Source organism: Manacus vitellinus, unplaced genomic scaffold (genome assembly GCF_001715985.3).
Source record: "Manacus vitellinus isolate BGI_N305 unplaced genomic scaffold, ASM171598v3 scaffold_88_pilon, whole genome shotgun sequence".
NCBI lineage: Eukaryota > Metazoa > Chordata > Aves > Passeriformes > Pipridae > Manacus > Manacus vitellinus.
This window is the reverse complement of record NW_021940861.1, coordinates 200,378-208,093: the sequence shown is the minus strand read 5'-3', so window position 1 is coordinate 208,093 and position 7,716 is coordinate 200,378. Positions and strand designations below refer to the sequence as shown.

At 44.4% G+C, this 7,716-nt stretch overlaps 1 long non-coding RNA gene across 1 annotated transcript; it reads left to right on the top strand.

The window, feature by feature from the left end:
- Positions 1-522: 522 nt before the first annotated feature.
- Positions 523-6,564, top strand: LOC108641913. Its single transcript, XR_001922338.2, has 3 exons — positions 523-1,401; positions 5,504-5,761; positions 5,967-6,564. It is a non-coding gene; the product is annotated as an uncharacterized LOC108641913 (long non-coding RNA).
- Positions 6,565-7,716: the final 1,152 nt, after the last annotated feature.

Sequence of the window (7,716 nt, the reverse complement as noted above, 5' to 3'; positions counted from 1 at the left end):
CCGCCGGGACACCGCCGGGACACCGCCGGGCGTTTTCCCCCGGGAGTGCTGCGGCTTCGCAGCGGGCTGTGTCTCGGAGAAGCCGGAGCGCTCGCAAGGGACACCTGAGGCTGCGGTGTTGTTTTGGGGTCCGAGGGTGTCGGTCACTTGTGAGTTTGGCTGGTGCTTTTCGGTACCACAAAAGGCACGGTGCGCATCTGCCTCGAGCCTCGCAGGTTCTGCACACCCCTCCCTGACATCTCTCCCAACACACACTCCCACCCTCCATCTTGACCCCGGTGAAAACCGTGGCATTTCCCTCTCAAACTGGGCTGCACCAAAACCGGTGGAGAACCTGTGGAAGGAAAACGTATGGTGGGTCTGTTTTAGGAAGACAGGCTTCACTTTCGGGAGAGGGGAGAGAAAGAGAAGAATAGATGTTTTAATTTTTCTGCATTAGAAAGGAAACCTCAACCTTGTTTCGTGTGTGTGTGCCTACCCGCAGGCAGCTTTTCCAGCCCCCCGGACTCCTGCCCTCCCTCACCGTGGTTGTGGCTGCCATTTCCTGCTGCCTGTTCAGGCCTTGGGCTTTGCTGTTTTCTTACCAATTGTAGTTTAAAGCCTCACTCCACGGATTTCCTAGGATCAAATTCAGCTTCCCTCACACCTCCCAGGGTGCAGTTTCTGCTAAGCTGGAGCAGTTGATCAGTCACCAGAACATTAAGGACCTTCCTTGTAGGACGGTAGAGCAGAGAAGCCATGACACAGAGCAGGCCCAGAGGGATTTGCACAGTTCCTTCACAAACCACAGCTGTGCGTGGTCTTCCCTCATCTTTGTCAGAGCCTTGTGGAATGCTCTGACACAGGGATGTGAAGTGTCCTGCGTCAGTCCATTTCAAAACAGTGTGCTCTAGAGTGTTTATGTGATGCAGTTTCCTCTGCCACACAGAACCTGATGGGTGTTTGCCTAGAGCTGGATATCCTGCAGCATGAGGTGAACGAGTGATGGTTTTTCTCATACCCTGAGTGGTGGTTTGTGTCTGCCTATGCTCTGGTGTCAGTGTCAGTCCAGCTGCTGTCACTTCTACCAAGAGAGCAGCCCCCTACCTGTTGGCAATATCCTTTGTGTGATTGCACAGTGACCTGATCCAGCTGAGAGCCAGGAAAAAAAAGAAGTGCAGGGGGGCAGGGGGAAGTTAGTTTTCAGTGGGATCAGTTCCTTGCTCCAAACACTTGCACAAGCGAAACAGAAGACTTGGCCTGGGCACAAGAAGAAACAGCGTGGGCAGAGAGGGAACACAGTGTCCACATCAGCTAAAACTGATACTGGTATCATGTATGTCGAAAAATACCCTGAGGGCTCTTGATATGAAAGTTGTTGAGACATAATCTTCCACACCTAGACACTTCTGAACTTACCTGGTAAGCTAGAAGTAGAGGAGCTGGTAGTGGTGGTATCATCACACCTTCACAAAGTTGTTTTTTTTTTCTTGAAATATACCACCTTTTACAGGGAGAGAGGGAGGGAGGAAGGAAGGAAGGAAAGAAGGAGAAACATCACAAACCAAAATTCTCAGGTTTTAAAATATGGCCATTATGTTCCTGGGTTGTTTTTCTAGTGCTGCACCATGAAATGGAGAAGTCTTTTCCACTTCCCTTTCTCCTCTCCTCTTCCTGTGGCAAAATACAGATGTACCTTAAACGGGGTGGGGGGGGAGGGGGGAAGGTGCCCTGTTGATTCTTATGACGGTATTGCTTTTGGTTTTTTTCTTTGTTACTAGATTATAGGATTGAAAACAGATGTTTCTTTTCTTTAAAACATGCTGTATAGCTTGTCTAAACATAAGGAAAACAGCATTTCTCCAGACAATGCTAAGTTCCATCCAAGATTGGAGTCATCTTTATCATGAGGCAGTTGCACTGTAGTAGATACTTGGATGAAATGTGCATCCAGACTCCTCCAACATCACAGTTCAGAATTTAGTTGTTTTCTGTTTCCATTAAAAGCTTGTAATTTCCAAGATTCTCTAAAATTATTAAATGAACGAGTACAAAGGGGAGATGGGGGACATATGTGTTCATCTACCTGCCTCTTTCCTTCATGCAAAATAAATGCGTGCTCACTTGTTTCAGAAAAATTGTTTGCTAGAGATCTATCTACCAGACAGTGGTTCACATGTAGGGAATACCTTTTGCAGGAGATTAAGAGCTTTTTCTAATGAGTGAAAACTCTTCAGAGTTTTTAGAGAGTGAAAGCAGACAATAGACTTTGCTTTTTAATCTAGGTAGACTTTGCTGCTGACATTTTGTCACACTTATTTGTTAGTTGGGATCCTCTGTTTTCAGGGGAAGAGTTCTTGTTGGGCACATGGGAGTACCAGAGTGGACACTGGTTTTGTGAATAGGAATGCTGGGGACACATGGCTATTGGCAGGTTGGAGACACCGAGCATCAGTGCGCTGGTAGGAAAAATTCAAGTCCAAATCAATGTGCTTATGTAAACTCATTTAGCAGTTGTGTTTCTCCACAGGATGTTCCTGAAAGTTTGCAGGGAAACAGCTTTGGCTTTTATTTAGAGCTAATTTCTGCTAACAAGAATAATCTTTGTGCTTTTACTTGCTTATGTGTAAGTCTGGAAAATCTTGATTCCCGAGCAGATAACATGGATTAAAGCAATAACATTTCTGGCCAAAACAGCTGACAGTGGCCAGGTGCTACTCTGATGGTGCTTGATGACAGTGACCCTTTTCCCCTCATCTTGGCATTTTTGGATGGCAGTCATGTGGCCCCAGAGGCCACGCTGTAGAAGCTAATCCACTGCCCAAGGCATCTGCTCCTTGGCAGGCTCTGTGGACATCTGCATAGGTGGATCTACTTTCTGTCACATGGCCAGGTACCTGGGGGTGCAGCGAGGGACCTGCTTTGCTGTTTTGGTTTTTTTTTTTTTCTTTCCTTTTGGTTTTCTGGAGCTTCCTGAATAAACCAAGAGGCGTTTTCTTTATAAGGAATTGGCTGTACATCGCATATGTCCCTCTATTGTTCATGCTGGGAGAAACTGCACTGAAACAGGATCTTTGTTTCTGGCACCCCTGTCTCTCTCCCTGTACTCAGGCTGAAGTCATAGCACTCTCTGGGAGTCATTAACATTGGTTACTCTAGAAGCAATTGTGTTTTTGTATGCAGCTGTTTATAATTTCAGGTCTGTGAGGGAACGAGCAATGAACTTAGAGAAGCAAAGCTACTTGGGAGACATTGTGCTATTTGCTGGGAAGAAGTAAGGAAAGTTTGGGAAAATAAAACAGCCGGAAGGCAGGGAGGTATTGCACGAAGTGGGTAGTTGCAAAATGAACCTTATAAGGGAACAGATGCTTGGCCTCACCAAGTTTAGAGGACTAGAACTAGAAAGGCATACTAGATGATTGCATTTTACACTAGCTTGAGTTAGGGAGCGGGATGAAACAGTTTTGTAACTCTTGTAATAAGCTATGAGGTGGTTAAAGCATTTGCTGTTGTTATTTTTAGGAATAGAGAAGTCTTCCCCTGTTATCGTTCACTGGCAGGATGGCAGCATTCACCTTTCCTCCCACTTCCCCAGGCTGATCTTCCGCCTGATCTTCCTTCCTGCTCCCAAGGCTCAGCTTCTCTAGTTTTCATCACAGGTTACACACAGTCCTTCCCACTCCTTTCAGTGAGGTGACGGATGGCACATGGCATTGGAGTTGTGTGCCTAATGATTTTTACCTGCTGCTTTTTGCATCCTAGGAAGTGTTCCTCTGGGCTTTCCAGCATTGCTGTTGTAGTGTGGGACCTTCACAGGCTGCAGTCACTCAGGGGTGTCTCTGGCTCAGTGAATGTTGCCTTCTTGAAGAGAGTGTCTTCAGCCCTCAGCATTATCTCCATGTTCTCCTAATACTCATCTCACATATCTTCTCACAAGTCTTCTCCATGTTTTTCCTGCATCTTTTTATCTGTATACAGTTCTGTGTCACTTAACTTCTCTCCTTATGGCTGCAATTCATGCTTAAATATGAGTGGAGGTGCCACATGCTCCTTTGGTTGGAGTTTTGACTCACTGTGGGCTGGTCCCATCTGTTTCAAAGCCACAGGAGTTGGTTGTGAGTGGCTCAAGGCACAGTGGCTCAAGCCCACTCTGTGGGCTCTACCCACAGAGGCAACCCCCACAGCTCCTGACACTGAAACCCTGCCAGTTTTGCCCAATTTACTTCCTTTTCATCTCTGCCTATCTCTTGCAGTGTGTCACTGGATTCTATCTCTAGGTTATCTCAGGATTTACTTCCAAGCAACATTACTTTTAAAGTATTGATGGTTGTCTTGTATGAGCTACATACTGGAAAAATGTAGATTTTTTTCCCCCCCATTAAACCTTTGTTCCTGGAATCACGTGATTAAACTATCACTTTATTTTTAACGTGAACTCATAGCTCTTGTGCTTAAAGAGGAAATCTTCAAAATGTAGATTGTAGAAGGCAAATATAAAAAGAAATATTATGGGAATTATTTTTGTGTCTTAGCTTTTGGAGCCAGTTCATAATGTGTAAGCCCTAAGGGTTTGGAATACCAGGGAAGGAGTTGCTTCTCTGTTGTCTCCATATCTGCAAAACTGTAATGATCTCTGTAACTCTTTCATGTTGGACAGATTCACAGAATGGGTAAGGTTGGCATCCCTGCTTCAGCAGCATCATCTTAGAGTATATGGCACAAGATTGTGTCCAGACAGTTGTGGAGTATCTCCAGTGTGGGAGACTTCACGTCCTCTCTGGGCAGTCTTTTCCAGTGATCATTCGCTGCACAGTAAAGAGATTCTTCTTCATGTTCAGGTGGAGCTTCCTGGGTAGCAGTTTCTGCCTGTTGCCTCTTGTCCTATTGCTTGGCATCACCGAGAAGAGCCTGGTCCATCCCCTGACACTTCCCTTCAGGTACGGATAGACCTTGATGAGGTTCCCTCTCAGTCATCTCTTCTCAAGGTTGAACAGGCCTAACTCTCTCAGCCTGTTCTCATAAGAAACATGCACCAGTCGCTACCAAATATGGTAGTTTACATTTCAGCACATTTTTGTCTGCTTAGGTCACAGCCTACAGTGCTCTATGAATTACTAGTTGAATAGATACATGCACAGTGATAAGAACGGACTAGCTGCAAAGCATAGTCTGCAGCAATGAAGAACAATCTGGATTTAAAAGAAAAAATGCCACTAACGTTGCTCTTTATAGAGAGTATTGTGGAAAATTAAATTTCTCAGAATCTCTGAAAATGTAAACTCTTAATTTTGAGTCTTTTCTGCAAGACATTTTTCTTAAGAAATAGCTAACTCTGTGTTTACCCCCATAACACTATCTTCACCTTCCTTTGGCAAGTTCAAAAAATGCTTCATGTACTGTCAAGCATAACTCAACTGCTCACTCATTTCAGCTCCTTAGTTTAATAACCTCAATACAGCCAAACCTGTCATCTTCTAATGCTAAAGTCAGAAACTATTGACCAAGAAACTGATTTCCATTCCAGGGATGATCACAACTACACTTGAGACTTCCTGCAGACCCATGGAAATGAATCTTTTAAGTCTATGGTTTGCCCTCGAGACTTTTGTCACATGTTGAAGCCTTGACCATCCAAAGAGTATAAACCTGTATAAAACTGTATTTTATACACAGTGCATAAAGTAGAAGGCACACATCAGGCTGCTTTCAACTACTACTTTTTGCTGGATAGAAAACCACCACAGCTCAGCTTGGGACCTCGCAGGGGAACATCAACACAAGGGTAAGTCTTCATGGATAAACATAATGTTGTCAGATTTTCCCTGCTCCCCCTCAGGGGATTGTTATGACTATAGCAGAGGTTGTAGAAACAACCTCTGGACAAGGAGGGTTTGTGTTCCTTTTTTCACTACTTAAAGACACCTCAAAGAGTCATGTACTCCTGATAGCCACAGGGGTGTGGCAGCCTCACCTTGTGTTTCTCTTAGGTTCCTTGGCTTCAGCCTCTGTATGCCTTTGGATGGGAACACCACCCATTCCTGCAGGTGTGACGGGATATTTGGAAAGACAGATGTGAAGGCATGGAGAAATGTGGCTGGATCAGAATTCAGCAAAGCTGCTGCAAGACCACTTGGAACAGTTGCAGTGCCTTGACCCAGTGAGATAGATCTGTGTAGTTCATTTGGATGTGTGGAGAGGGAAGTCAAGATTGAAACTTAAATCTGGAGCTCTGTGCTGCATGCAAGTAAGCAAGGGGTGCTTTTCAAGGGTGGAGAAACCACTTTGAAAGGTTATGTTATAAAAATATAGGTGTCAAGTGCTATATTTGCCACTCCTGGTTCAGGCTAAATGCATTTTACAGTGTTCTTAAAATCGAGGCATTTGATTTAACATGGTTTAATGGATTTGTGTGTCCTCAGTCTGCCATGAACTGACTTAAAACCAGGACAATTTCGACGTATAAACAAGACATAAAAAAAAAGGAAAATGAAAAAAATCTTAATAGGTTGTGTCTCTTCTTCATCTTTAGTTAGTCAGGAATTATTTCCTATGTGCAGTAGGTGTGGTCCATTATAGAACTACAGTGCAGCAGAAAATCTTTTTCAAATATGAAGCATGAAGGGAGGGGGGGAGCATACTGTCCTGAGTATTACATGCTGACAAACAGATCATTTGTTCCAACTTCTGGAATCAATTAAAACTATGGAAAATAATCTGTGTGCTCATATAAAAAAAAAGAAACAGTATGCAAAGGCATGCTTTGGAAACTTTGGGAGGTTGAAGTCAGACTTGCAATTTCTGAAGCCCCGATTCATGGTTCCTGAATGTGTAGAATTGCTGATTTCAGAGATTTGACCCGTGAAGCGTGAAAGGCAAGTCATCTCCTGACTCTCTGGTGAGGCATGTCTTGCTTGTGCCTCATATTAGAAACCCAGAAGCTCCACGTTCCCAATGTATGGGGAGGGGAGAGCTGTCTGCATTTTGTCAATTCTTTTTTTAACATCTCAAAATCTATCAAGGCCCTGATTTCTACCTTACTTCTTCCTCAATACCCCTCTTCCATGTAGACCTTGCAGCAACAAGTCAGCCTGTGAGTCAGCTGCAAATATCACCAAGCTCTTCCACATCCTTGCCAATGTCCAGGCTGTTCCCAAACACTAGTCATCAAAGGAAGTCTTTATTTCCACGGCAGTTAAATGACTAACCCAAGATCAAACAGTGGGTCAGTAGCAGAGGCAGGAACTTAAATCAGGTCTTCTGACTCAAGTTTCTCTTGGCTACAGCCTCTGGGTTACACAGCAGAATTCATTTGTGCTGTTAAGTTTCAACAGTTGCTGAGACAAAACTTCATTTTCTTTCCCTGAGATATTGTATCTATGTCATCCTGTTCTCTGCCCGCTAGGATGCAGCTTCTTAGCATTAGACTTTGAAAAGGGAGGCAAGCAGGAGGTGTTTCGAAGTGGTTTCACTCTTTTGATCAATGAGAGAGGTGAGCCAGAGTGTGTTCCAGTGACCTCCTGCTATATAAAAGCTTGGCTTGCCTGACAGGACTTCTGGCTGCTGAGTAGCTGTGAGTCACAGCCTTTACTGCTTTAGTTTGGTGCAGATTGTTACACCAGACACTGCAGAAATGAGGTGGCCTCTTGAATATTTGCACTGCTTGGCAAGCTAGGGTAAATGGGAGTGGATTAAGGAAGTTCTGGCAAGGGCAAGCACAACTGGTGTTAAGGCCTCTGC